The 14,806-nt window shown below is 41.1% G+C and overlaps 1 protein-coding gene across 2 annotated transcripts in view; it reads right to left on the minus strand.

Moving 5' to 3' along the window:
• The window catches only part of GRIN2B (glutamate ionotropic receptor NMDA type subunit 2B), a 253,183-nt gene that overhangs the window by 111,940 nt on the left and 126,437 nt on the right, over positions 1 to 14,806 (minus strand). The window lies entirely within an intron of this gene.

Below are 14,806 nucleotides of genomic sequence, written 5' to 3' on the forward strand. Positions count from 1 at the left end.
AAACACTGGTCACAACATAATAGCCTGGCCTAGCATCTTCCCAGAAAGCTGATAAACAAAGTCCAACAAGCACAGGCATTGTATGTAACAGAAAGAGAAATGCTTTTGAAACCATATGTCCAAAAGGAGACTTCTGTGCCCAAATGTAAGAAGGGCAATACATTCGCTTTCACCACTCATTTACCAGCCACTAAATGAGGACCTGCTATGTGCTGACACCCTGTTAGGCCCCATGGCTTAAAGAAACATCAATCTGCCCTTCATCAAGCTCACACCGAGTGAAGGAGTCAGAAATGTAAGCAACTGTTTGCAACGCTGTGTGGTAGGTACTGGACTGAAGCTGTAGCAAGTGTGAGAGGATGCCCGTGTTTCCTGCATTATGTGGGGGCATGATGGTGAGAGCAACAAATAGCTTTGGAAAGTTCAATGGAACGATGGGAGCAAATGAGCCAGAAGGATGTGTTTTGGCTGTAAAGGAGAACCAGTGGGGAGAGCTAGGCTGATCTGAATCAGAATAAAATGATACACTGGGATTAAAGAATACTAACACAGTTCATCTGGAAAGGGAGTGTGGTTGGGCTAAGGGAACTCACAGGTAATGCTTGGACTAGGTGGAAGCCCTGGATGAATCCGATAGGTCTCTCTGTGAGCTGCCACCAATGGCCACACAGGCTGGGCATCCCAACACCGGAAGCACCACCCACATGAACTCCAATGTGAAAGGCGGGTGCCCCTGACTCATGTCCATGGCAGCCTGCTGAAGACCATCTGGAGAAATGTGTTGGCTCCATTAATTTTCAGAAGAGCCATTCATTGCTATTTTTTTTACAATAGAATCGGCATTCCTTTGTTGGTGTGTTCTTGTTCTCTGTTATTATGTTTAATGGAGGAAGAAGAATACTTTCTAATTTTCTATAACTGAGCATCTTCAATTATCACAAGGAATTGTGGATTGCAAACTCCTGCATTTTCTCAATCTACAAGTTCCTTCATGCAGCAATGCAAATTAGCAGAACAGGTGAGGCACCAGGGCTACAAAACTGCTTAATTTATTAACTACAGAAATCAGTAAGAAGCAGCAAGTTGGCAGCACTTCATACATTTTCAAGAAAATAGGCTTGGATTCCCATATTAAAGTAAAACCCTGGCTCCCTTCTTTCTTTGCCTAGTGGCCCGTACAGCCACTGTGCTTGTGTCATTGTATGATGACATGGGTAGTGATTTGGTGGCCTGTGCTGTCTTGTTTGGCTCCTACGCAGTGCTTCCTGAACTGATGCTGGTTGGTTTTCATCCAAATGTGTAAATGATAATTTGCTACTTTGTTCAGAATTGTGCACTGAACCAAACGTTTGCTTTGTAAAATACATATACTTCTCTCTGAACTTTGGATCCTGATTTTGGTGTAAGTTTTTCCTCATATGGCTAAGACTACTTATTTCTAATGCAGAAATGTCCAAGCAGCTTCCCAACCATGTGGAGATATTAATGTCCTCTGCCAGTGGCTGGGGACAGGTGGTGCTTGAAAGAGGAAAACCCAGCCCTGGGGTCCCATGACATTGGTCACCTCCATCCCCAAGCAGTTGTATTTACCACAGTGGCCAAACCTGTATTATTTTCTGTACATTCAATAATGTGAAAGTGGCTGGGAAGTCCTAAGGTACTTATTTTTGTGATTTTTAAAAATCCTTTATCATCTTCCCTCAATAGCCTCTTTTGATTTTTTAATCCACATTTATCTTTCTTCTTTATTGCTACTAGCCTAGCCTAACGTAGTCCAGCAACCCATTCTGAGATTATTGCGGGAAACTTCACACTTCACATAAGGGTCCCCCCAGATCCCGTTGTGGACACTGCCACCAGATGGCTTTCTTAAAACACACTTCTGTTATATAATCCTGATTCAAAAATTTCGACCATTTCTCACTGCCTTCAGGACTGTGCTAACGCCTCACTAGATGGTCAAGGTCTGTACATTGAGCCTAGCCTAACTTGCCACAATTAACTTCACTATTTTGAATCATGAATTCCTTGTTCAGCTCGGAAAAGGATATTGTTGATATTGGGAACTAACATAGGTTAATTAGGAACAGATTGCAATAAACTCGCAGCATTTTCCTTTCTAATAGACTTTCTATAACTGGGGGGGGAAATGCTGCAGACATAGCATTGTGGCAGTTTCTCATGACATTCTTGTGAACAAGATGATAGAATATGCATATTATTGCATACTTTGATAGATTTGAAAGGAGTTTAAAATCTGTAACCAAAAAGGAAAAAAAAATGATCTATAAATCATGGCCAACATGGAAAGAAGTCTCTAACTACATGTCAGAGGACTGTGTTTTCAGAAGTGGCCTGTATAGTGTTTTAGAAAACAAAGTAGAAGCCATGCTCACAAAATTGCAGGTAACACAAAACTAGGCAGGACAGAAAATATACTGCATCGCAGAATCAAGTTCGGAAGAGATGTGAATTCATTGGATGATGGATGAACCAAATAGAATAAAATTTAACATTATTTGTACTTAAAATACAGCATTGAGATGTTTTAGAAAGCAAATGCACAACATTGAAAAGGGGATATCTCAATCAACAGCAGTCTATAAAAGCTATTGCAACAGTAATACCTCTTTATATTACTATTGCAACAGTAATACCTCTTTATAGAGGTACCGTATCTGGCATATGGGGTGAAGGGAGAGCACAGACGATCATACCCTGCCCTGTGTTCATCATTCCACAGCAGGGATACTGGGTTCTGATTTTATAATTCTATAATCCACTGGTTTTTATTAAGTATACCATTCTTCTTCAACAATAGCTTGTTCATACAGCTCCTTCTCGTACACCCCTCCTCAACTTCCTACCAAGCTAACTGCATCATATCCTTGCTTCCTATCAACTCAGTGCAACCAACAACCGCACACCAATTCTGCTCTAGGCACTTGACTATATGCTAGAGATAGGAATACTATGTAACATTTATTGAGGGTTTAAATGTGCTAGGTACTGACCCTATCTAGCAATTTCATTAATTGTCACAACAAATTTGGGAGATCGAGACTCACATTTAAGGTCTCATTTTACAGATGATTACGGAGGGGTTTGCTGACTTTCCCAGGATCCCACAGCAAGTGAGTACAGTGTTAGGCCTTGAAGCTGAGCAGTCTGACTCTAGACCTTGGGCTCCTACCCACTAGCCTGTGCCGCTTCTCTGAAAATGCAGGAGTAAGACATGGTCCCTGTCCTCCAAGGACAGTCTAGAGGGGAAAGACACCATCTACTGACAATAATACCAAGATAGGCTTTGGTAATTACCCTAATAAAAGATATAAATAAAGTATTCTGGCATTCAAAGCAGGGAAGAGATTATTTCCAAAAGGGTCAGAAAAAACCTCACAGAGACCCTTATCTTTGACTGGCCTTGAGGTATAAGTCATAGCTCATTAGGTGGAGAGTTCTTTATTCATCAAGGAAAGAGCAAGAGCGAAGAGGCAGATTGGGACAGTTGTTGGATGGAAAAACCATGGCCGTCCTTCACAGCAGTGTCTAGGGCACAGGGAGAAATGGTCTAGCTCAGTTTTCTTCCTCCTTACAGACTTGCTCACTCTAGGCGGACGATCTCTGTCACTCCTGAGAGCCAAGTGGATTGTGCTCATTTCTTCCCAGCTCCTTGTTCAAGGGCATCAGGTTGGTAGCCTGAAACTGGCATGGGCACCATGAAACTAGTAAACAACACAAATCAGGCTGCTTGTGTCTACCCCCTCCCCTGGTTGTTAATCATCTACCAGCTCACCACTGCCCAGAATAACCACATCATTCATTATTTCATGCTATTTACTACCTTCTTTAATGATTTTTTAAAACCTGCCAGGTTATTTGTCTTCTAAACTAAATTCTTAACATATCTCTGAGTACTTCTGAGACTAAGTAAGTTTCTAAAACTTTCTGGTCTCAGTTTCTATATCCATAAAAATAACTGCGGGGATTTCTAAGGTGTCTTACACATAATTTAATAATCCCCCATGGTCTCCTCAGGACAGGGGCACTCAACTAACTGATGATTTCAATGAAGAGGGGTTCTTGGTGGTTATTTCCTGAAGGCAGGGAATTATCTGATTTGTTTCTACAAAATATTAGTTTGTCTTAAACTCATGATTTTTTTCTTATTTTTTTAAGATAATCTTAGTGAAAAGGAAATTTAGGTGAATCCCTGAGGACTGAAAGGAGAAACTTTTTTTAAAAAGAAAATCTACCATGAATATCAGATTCCCAATGCCAATAATCACGGCTCATGTTAAAGAAAACATTTAGGTAGTTACCTCAAATTCTGTATGAAGTGAGACAGATTGAAAATAAGTAAACAAATAACATTTAAAAAGGAAATATTTATGTAGAAGAACAAGGTATATTTCAAGCAATTATTCTCTCAAGGGAGAAGAAGTATGGTGAAACTCTTATAAACAGAAAAGTTTGCAAGAACAATAATAAGTAGCAAATAGAGAAAGAGAAGCCAGACACAGTGAGGAAATGTCTTGAATGCTTGTCTTGGATGTCTGAAGTGGTGGGGGTCTATAATCCTGCAGATGCAGAGAATAGCAGGAAATGAGACTTATGGGAAAAATTTCAGAGAAAATTCAGTGAGAAAAACTGAATGAAGAATTTATAGTCAAGATTAAAATATGATCAGAAAAAAATACTTTAAGAAATAACCAAGAAAATGCAAGGCATTCTAAATTCCTTTGAGGAAAATACTAAACAAACATCATTACTCCAAGCACATTTAATAAAAACATCTGTCTATAAAAAATTCAGTTATCTATCATACTAACATTTAAAAAGATCTCTTGACGACTGAAATCATCTTTCTCAAGAGAAAAAAAAATCTTTGCCTCGTTTTCTCAGAAAAAAAAAGTGGAGTCATGTTTTAGGGTTTTTGGTTAGGTTCTCTTGGTACAAGCTGGACATCCATACAACTAGGCATTTCTCCTGGGAAGGAAGTCTACCTTGCAAACCTATGGCAAATTAGAGTGGACTTGGTCATAAGGCTTCCCTTATGAATATTCTAGGGAGCCAATCTATGGCGATTTTAGACTTCAAAGTCTTCCTTCTGCTAACAGATTTCCTCCGTCACTGCCAGTAAAATTGGCACCAATTAGCACCCTGTCAAGGCCACGCATAAAAACAAGGCTACAGGGACTGTGTTCCTCTCTGAAAGTCCCTGAGTTTGTCCCTCTGCCATGAACAGTCAATGTGTGCAGCAGGGTGAATGTGTCACTGTGAAGAAGGGAGAGGGGACCTAAGCAGGGCATTGTGGCTGTGGCAGTCCTTGCCCAGAGAAGCAAAGGACATCAGTCTCCTCGGGCTGCCTTTCTCTTCTGCACATAAAGTCATATTTTTAAGATCCTGGAACAAAAGCACTTATTAGAGCCTCTTTAGATGTCAAAGGTTATTTTTCAAAAACCAGAGCATTTTTGTTTTTTGCTTAAGATGACATCTGGATCTAACACAAAACACTTGCTGCTTATTTTAAACCTTCATCTGACTTTTAAAATGTGAAATTTCAAGCTATGTGGTATTTCCCTGGGCAAACTAAAGGAATAGGCAGAGTCTCTGCAAGGCAGCCCAAATTCTGCATCCTGTTTTGTCCTCAAACAGTATCATATCTGGTAGCTCTCCCCAGTCATTTGTTGGGGCTGCCCCTGGGCAGGTCTGACTCCTGAAATCCGAGGATAGGAAGGCACTCTCATTTCACTACCCCCAAAGCTACACATCTTAATGCTGAGGAGTTTTAAAGTTTGAGTTTATGATAGTACTTTATTTTGCTCAATCTTTATTGTTCTGTTTTTATCTGTCTTAATCCATTTTGTGCTACTATATAAGAAAATAATAGACTGAGTAATTTAATTTTTTAAGATTTATTTCTCACACTTCTGAAGGCTGAGGAGTCTAATATCAGGGTGTAGGCATCTGGTACAGCCTTCTTGCTGTGTCACCTCATGGCAAAAGGAAGGACAAGAGAACACACTCAAGAGAGAGTAGGAGAGGACCAAACTTGTTTTAATAATGAATCTACTCTCTGGGTAACTAACCCATTCTTGAGGGCAGAGCCTGATAATCTAATCACCGCTTAAAGATCCCACCTCTCAATACTACTGCATTGGAGATTACGTCTTAACACATGAACTTTGGAGAACACATTCAAATCACAGCACCTCCCCTCTCCCCAACCCTTGTAAACAAGTGAACTTTCTGGTGTATGGTCCTCCATTCCTTGTATCCATTCAAAATAAATACACATACATACGAAGAAGGGAATATGTTTGTTGTACATATGTGTGTGTGTTTCCTAATTCAGACCATAATCTACACATTTCTCTGTTACTTGTTTTTCCCACTTTAATGGGTTTTTTTCCAACTCAACAGACAGTAGATCTAATTCCATATGATGGCTGCATAGTAGCTCATAATAATGAACATACCTCAGTTTATTCATCATAATCCTGTTGATAAATATTTAGGATATGTCTTTTAAAAATTAACCAAATTGCATAATATATATCTTGGTACTTCTAAGGCATCAATTCCCAGTATCGAAAAAGTAGAATAAAAGGATATATATGTTTTCAAATGGTCTCATTGGCGCCAGAATACAACAGTTTGCAGCAATTGAAATTCCTCTCAGCAGAGCACAACAGTGCTTCTTGCTCATTCTCACCAGCACTGAATTCTTATCACTATTAAATGTTTGCCAAGTTGAGAAATGGAAAAAATGGTATCTTACTGCTCTAATTTTCATTCCTTGACTCACAGGGTGTGTGAGCACCTTTCCACATCTGTTAGTCATTTAGATTTCCCTTTCCTACCCTCTAGTCACCTCTTTTACCCATTTTCTATTGAGTTGTTTATCTTTCTTATCTATTTGTAGGGAAGAACTCCTGGTGTGGCGTGATAGTAACTCTTTATCTGACAGATATGCTTGAAATATTGTTCCCACTCTGAGATTTGTCTTCTGACTGTTTTTTGATCTTTTTTCTATGCACAAAATTTTACTTTTACTGCTTTTTCCTCTTGAGGTAAAATATGTCTTTTTAAATAGAGGATTGGATTTCCTATCTTAAAAAAAAATCGACCCCACTGTCAAAGTACTCTTCTTTGTCTTTCTGGGTATACTTTTGTGTGCAGCTTTTACTATACTGCGCAAGATAGAGATACAGCTTTGCTTTCTATTGTTGTACACGGTCTTCCCTCTGCTCAGCCCCTCCCCCTGCCTGGAGGGCTGTGGCCCAAGGCACGCATTCTTCTCGGCCCTTCTTGGCCACTTTCATGATGCTGTCCCGCCTGGTCATCCCAGCCCAGAGAGAAAGCTTTGGTATTCGATCTTCTGTAATAATTGCATGGGTCAACCTCTCTCTTTGGCTATCATATTAAAATGTTAGCTATATTTTGATTTCATGACTCTGAATGCGTCTTTAAGCACTTTGAGGGCAGAGTCGTCTATGTTATATTACCTCTTTCTGTCCCTTGTATTGTCTTAAACAAATGTTCTCAGTAAATCACTGACTGATGTTACTGAGGGGAAAAAAATGTATCATACTCTCCACAAAGCTTCCACTAGATATCACGCCTGTGTTCTTCCATGAAAAGGAGGCAGGAGGCTACAGCTGCCCCACATCTCTTCATTCCGTTTCTCTTCAATCTTCCTGACTATGAAGTTACCCTCGGCTGACTCGGTTCCATGTGAATTGTGGTAAGTACAACGGCACAGTCTGCTGCAGTATCTACCAAGGCCACTGGCACAGTCTGATGCCCCTTCTTCTGATTATTTGCATATTCAGGGACGTCTTGGTTTAGAAATTCAGAGTTTGAAAAAATGCATTTGAAAATGATTTCCCTATTCAAATTTGATCCATGATTGCCTTTGGCCTGTTACTGACTTGTCACTTACTAAGCTGGGAACTGGCAGCTCTGAGCACACAGGTCAAAGGAAGCCCCATCTCTCCGATCCTGCACCTGTGTGGCTCTCCCAGGGACACTGAGACATCCGTTGTCATTTTAGGCCTCAGATGCCATCCCTGGCTGACCTCTGCCTCTCCAAGAGAACTGTGCATGCCCATTGTTGCTGCAAGGTGTTGTCCTCAGAGTGATCCTTTATCTCCATTCATCCCTCCTGCCACAGCTCCTGCTCTGGAGAGAGAGGGAATGGGAAAGGGATGGGAGGGATAGAGTAGGATCAGGTGCCAGGAATAGAAGTTGTTGAATCCCTGAACACTGGAGAGCAGTTAGGTTCATTTCAGATAACACCACGAACAGAGATGTGATAATATTATAGTAACTGTGGCCATGATGGCCTAGGCCCAGTGCCAGGCACTTCTCAAAAAGGTCTAGCATTTCCTTGCCATGAACTGCCACAAAGGTAGCTATTATTAATTATCCATAATATAGACCAAAACACCTGAGCTCTTTGAGGGACCAGAATTTTACCCCTGATTTGACTCCAGAACTCCTATTTGTTTCACTATGCTATGTTGCCAAGAGAATGTTCCCAACCACTTTATTTCTTGCAACCTTATGGGGATCTGAGAGAATAGAAGAGTTGGTTTTGTCTCACCCCAGCCACCCAGAATCCCTGATGGTTGTGTCTAAAGGTTTCATGGCAAGCAGCAACTGAAGTTCATAGCAGGAGCCAGCTAGACAGAATGGTAGCAGGCAGCAATAGGAGGCAGAATACTGACGAGCTGTATAATCTTCAGTGAGATATTTAACCTCTCTGTGCCTGGATCATATGAGTTTCATGCAAGTATTTGCTGTTTTTAATCTCCTCCTCCTCATTATTGCTATTATTGCTGCAATTGAAATCATCAGTGTAACTCCTTAATGTGCCTAACTTCCTCCCAGAAATATATATTTTCTGCAAGTGTCTTGAAAATGGCAAGGAGGTAATATCAAACAAACTCCAATTTCCCAAGCTATTAACTCCATTTGTCTCAAAATATCAGAGTAAGCCAGGCGCAACGGCTCATACCTGTAATCCCAGAACTTTGGGGGGCTGAGGCAGGAGGAGTGCTTGAGCCTAGGAGTTCAAAACCAGCCAGAGCAACATAGCAAGACCTCATCTCTACCAAAAAAAAAACAAACTAGCCAGGCATGGTGGCATGTGCCTGTAGTTCCAGCTACTCGGGAGGCTGAGGTGGAAGGATCACCTGAACCTAGGAGGTGGAGGCTGTGGTGAGCAGTTTTGGTGTCACTGCACTCTAGCCAGAGTGAGACTCTGATTCAAAAAACAAAAACAAAAACGTAAACTTCATGCTATTCTTTTGGTTTCACTCAGCATCTTCATTCAAGTGGAAATAAAAACAGGAATCATAGGAATAAAAATGCTACTATGTTTCTGGGTTTATTTACCAAAGATCTTGAAACCAAAGAGTCCCATGAAGTCAAGTGCGTTCTTCCCATAAGCCCCCTGCCCTCTAGGACATGATAGATGTTTTAGAAAGGGCATTACTTCTTTTAGGTCAGAATATTTTGTAAATAGTTTGCTAAACAGACTCAAATAGGCTGAAAAATGCAACAAATTTTCCTGAAGTATTTGACACCTTCTTGGCTCAAGGGTTCAAAATCCCCCAAACCCCAGCTCCCCGTCCGTGGAAAGTCAATCTTCAGACTATTCTGGGGCTTAAAGGAGCTCTTTGACTGAGATTCGAGTTCCACCTTCCCCTCTGATGTGCCTTCTTCCAAAGAAGGCCCTTCTTCTGGAACATCAAAACTGAGTCCCCAATGATCCTCTGGGGCAAGCAGACCCAGTAAGAGAAGAAGCAGCACCAAGGCCAGTTCTACTCCCTCTGAATCAACTTCCTCCTGATTGTGTGTGTGCACCATGCCAAGGCCTTGGCTTGCTCTAGAACACACCCCAGCAGGGATGCTGGCTGCCCAACTGATGGATGATGGGTGGGCTCCACGGATGCCTTTACAGTTGGTTTTCGGGGGACTGGGTCACAGGCTGCAACCACTGACAATGCTGCATTAAGTTACCTTGTCATTACTCTCTACCTTTATCTTCAAATGACAACTGTAAGAGTAGAGCAAAGATGTGCCATGTCTGATCATTCTGAGCTATAACTCCCTGGATTTGAACCCTGGCTTGGCAGGGAGTTCATTAAAACTTATGTATAAATGTATATATGTGTATTTGTAGGCATGTATTCATCCATTCATTTGTTCGCTCCACTTACTTTATTGTAACTTGTCAACATCAGTTAAGAGCATAGACTTTGAAAGCAGAAAGGCCTAATTTGAGTCCTGGCTTTGCCATTGTTGGTTGTGTGTGACTCTGGACAAGTCGCTTAACTTTTAAGCCTTGGGCTGTGGATGCTCACTGTTTTGATTCCCAATCTTACTATCCTTGCCTCTTGCCACTAACTCTCCCTCTCCCCTCACCGCTCTCCTTAGCTCATTATCTCCTTTTGTGAACTGTCCCTTCCTCAACTCCAGTCATGTGGTCCTATGGAAGTTGCCTGGCATTCCATCTTCCTGTCCCCCCAACAGCCCAGACACAGTTGAGTGGTGGAACACCTGACCAGTTGGGTTAAATCCTTAAGATTTTAGGTTTTAGGACCTAAAGAGTGTCAAGTAAGACTCCCTCTAATAACATCAGCCATAATATGTAAATTTCAGAAGCTCTTGGCAGTCATGTTTTGTAGTCTAAGGACTGGGAGAAAAGAATAAAGCCAGTAACCACTGAAAAATAAATACAAGTGATTGTGTGAACAAGATGTATGAGCACATCAGAGTCCCAGTTTATTATTATTCTTGAGGTTCAATCACATTCGCGTTGTGGGTTCTGTTGAGACAATCCACTATCCTTATAATAAATGTGTCTTTTGCTTAAGCTAGTTCAAGTTGTGTGTCTATTCTTTGTAATCAAAATGGTCCTCATAATACATGGTGTATCTCATTTCTACATGGCAATAGATGATAACTGAAACTATCTTTGTGGGGTTTTGATGAAAATTAAATGAAATAATGTACATGAAGTGCTTTTCAAAATGCCTGGAACACAGTGAGCACTGAGGGAAATTGACAGCAGTTGTGGTGTTAGTAGTGATATTTATCATCACCAACTTTCTGTGAACATCTCGGGAGTCAGGACGTAGATTGGGTCGCCAGTGATAGGCAGAGTCCACAGCCATTGCTAGACAAGTGCCTCCCTGCCTGGAGCCAGAGGAAGGAGAAGCAGGAGGCTTCTACTTTCTCTCTCCAAGTCTTGGATTAAGGCAGGGACAATTGGTAGAGATCCTGTTGCCTGGATAGTGGCTTGTGGCTGCATCCCCTACCTGGCCCTGTGGGAGTGTTTGGACAGCCACAGAGTCTACAGTCACAGCCAGCCTCACTCCGCCCATTATTTGGCATCTCTTACTACCTGGCCTATATGCCAGACCCTGCTGCCAGGTGCAGTGATTGGCATGCCTCCTGTCTCCCCTACTACTCTCTGTGCACCCTTTAACAAATCTCATCCCAGGATTAAGAACTCATAACCACAAGGTTCCTCTAAGACCCTTACACCTAGAGGTTCCCCTAGTCAAGTAAGTGGGAGAAACAGGATTTGAACCTAGGCAGTCTGATACCAAAGCCTTTGTTTTTTTTGCCGCTCTTCTGTACTACCTCAAAGATTAAATGGGGTGCTTATATGCAGAGAATAATAATAGACATACTGTAATTGTGCCCAATAAATGGTAATGGTACTGAACCAGAATAGCCCTTCTGACCTGTTCTCCTTGACAGTTCTGTGTGCCTTGGACCTGCCATAACATTAGAGAGTGTAGAGGTCCAGAGCAGCAGGAGGATGGAAGACACCAAAACCATCCACAAGGTACGAAGTTATTACGGAAGACTCCTGGAGCCAGAGATAACTGATGCTCTACAGTCAGGCTTACTAGATGCTCCAGTTTGCTTTGCCCCTTGCCTTCTCATCAGTCTCACACTTTTCGTGATCTTCCCCTAAATGTCCGATGTTTTCAATACTTTTAAAGACAAGGTTACTTGAAAATATGCAGGAATCTACCCAGACATCTTACACACACTGGACTAGCACCTCTCAAGTATATCTCAGGACGCTAATGAAAAGTGAGGCAAATCATTGCATATTTCATAAACCAATCAAACAAGTAAAATTGGGTTCTCATGCAAATTTTTAGGAGCTAGAAAAAGCAGCTGAACTGGAGCAGGACCTCATCAAATAAGACTGCAGAGAGCTGCTTTTATCACTGCAGGGTGCTCATACACAAGTGTCAGAAAGAAAGTAATGAGAAGCAGTCTAGAAAAGGGACATATTGCATAAGTATAATGACAATGTTTTCCAGACCACAAATCTCAATGTAAACACTGATAATTATGAATGTGCTTTCTGGGACAATGAAGCAGCATAGTTGAAAGTGTGATCATCCAGGAAATCCATGACATAAGGTTGTGAATATATATGAAAAGAAACAAGGCATAAACCTTGAGAAGACACATAAAAATTACTGAGGCAATAAGGGAGCACAGAATGGAAGAGGTCAAAGTCATTTAAAATACATTACAGTTTTAGAAGAATAGACCACAAAGACAAAAAAAAGAAAGAAGGAAAGAAAAAAAAAACTTGAAAGATCTGTGTCCAAGAATGTACTCAATGTTCTCTCTAAGGTACCTTGTCAAATTCCTCACACCTCACTAAGGTCATCCAACACAAGACTAAATCTCTGACAATAACACTCACTCTAAGATTGTCCAGGGTCTACTACCCCTCTTTAACCAGTACAAGTTAATTTCGTTGATAAGCAGATCTGTTAAATATGTAGAAAATAACATTTCCCCAGATATTCTAGATTATACTATCCCAAACTGGGATATCCCAGGTCACTTCATCTCTCACTGAAATGCCTTGCCTCAGCTTTGGAGGGTGGAAATGAAAGGAAATGAGCCCACCCTGGCTTCCATTCTCAAACACACTGCCTCCTGCCTGATTTTTGCATTATTCCCAATTGTTTTCCCTGCTCCCAATTCATCCTCCACTTGGATCCCAGAGTGATTTCTCTAAAATGCAGATCTAACCCCATCCTTACCCTTTGTAAAACCTGTGTCTCCTCACTCACCTACAGAATGTCTAAACTCTTTGGAAAAGGACAAATTTATTTCTTACCTTTCCCTCTTTCTCTTCTCCCTTCTCTTTCCTTCCCTCTGTCCCTTCCTCCTCCTCCTTTTCTTCCTCCTCCTCCTCCTTCTCCTCATTCTTTTCTCTTTTTTTTCCCTCTCTTGCCTTCCTGCCTTTGTTTCTTTTTGTCCTATCTCTTCAGGATAACTAGCCTTCTACTTTTGTTTGATAATGACTCACTATGCTCTGTTACCTGAATGCCTTTACTCACATCAACATTCTCCGTTTTGAGCCTCTTGTCTTCTGCATGCCATCCACTCCACCTTCAGGATTGAGCACACCAAACAGTCTTTCCTCACCACACCCCTTGGCTTCCTCTGTACTTCCAAAATACCTTGTGCATACCTCAACCTCTGAACTTGCGGTGATATAGTATGTTTAATTGCTTATGTGTCTGGTCTCCTCCAGTAGACTATGAGTTCCTCAGTGGCATAGTTGCATATTATTTTCTTGTGTCTCCAATGCCTAGCGTAGAAAGTATTATCACAGTAAGCCCTAAATAAATGCTACTTGAGCAAATGAGTGAATAAGACTTCAAAAGGGGAACTTGCCCCTGGAAGCTAATAATAGATAATAATAATGCTGCTGATAAGACTAGAAAATATGTATTCAGCATTTACTATGTGTCAGGAGCCATGCTGAACAAAACACATGCATTATCAAATTTAACCCTCAGAATAGTTTAATAAGATAGAGATTATTTTTATATTCGCTTATGGTAGATTATCATATTAGTGGTAACTAATGAATCATATGTCCCAGCATCCCTTGTGTAATCCCTTCTTGCACTGACTCTGGATTTAGCTTTGTAACTTGCTTTGGCCAATTAGATATCAAAAAATGTGACACATGTAGAGACCTGATGAATGACAGTCAATGGGGCTTGTCCTCTTGGAATATTGCTGATATTGCTGAGAAAAATTTGGCTCGCCTCCTTGAGACTAAGCAAAAATGCAGAATGAGGTTGGGCTAATAGCTTGTACCAACTGTTAGAGACACAACTGAGGCCATGTTGGATGATCCAGCCTCAGTTGAGCCACCAGAAGACTGTAGCCAGACGAGTGACCCCCTGTGAGACCAGCCCGAGAACTGCCCAGCTTATCCCAGCTCAAACTAGCCCAAAAAAGGCTAAGTAATAAAACTGTGGTTGTTTCAAACCATGAGTTTTGAGGTAGTTGTTATAGCAGAGGTTAGCCAAAATATACCCACCATGGGGAAAAGACTACATATATCGGGGGAAAAAACAAAACAAAACAAGGAGGAAGATAGTAAGCAATAAGAAAGACAAAGATAGAATTAAAAGACAAAGTAGCACACAGTTCTTTAGAGCTTTAATATAAACAAGCACAGTGCTGATGTTAAGGCCTTCTTAATTGTGGTACTATTGAACTAATGCTAACCACATAGATAGAAGTCCTGGATTTCAGGTCTGGTCTACCACTGACAAGCCCAGCAAATGTGACAAGTCACTTAACTTCTTGGAATCTGAGTTTTTTATGAGCCAAGTGGGGAGATATGTATGTATCTATGTATGTTCTACTTCTAATATTATAGTGTTGATGGGAGAATTAAACATATATCATACTGCCAAATACAAGTATCAATGTTTCTGAGATT

This window comes from Carlito syrichta, unplaced genomic scaffold (genome assembly GCF_000164805.1).
Source record: "Carlito syrichta isolate Samal-C Ts95f unplaced genomic scaffold, Tarsius_syrichta-2.0.1 Scaffold303599, whole genome shotgun sequence".
Classification (NCBI taxonomy): Eukaryota; Metazoa; Chordata; class Mammalia; order Primates; family Tarsiidae; genus Carlito; species Carlito syrichta.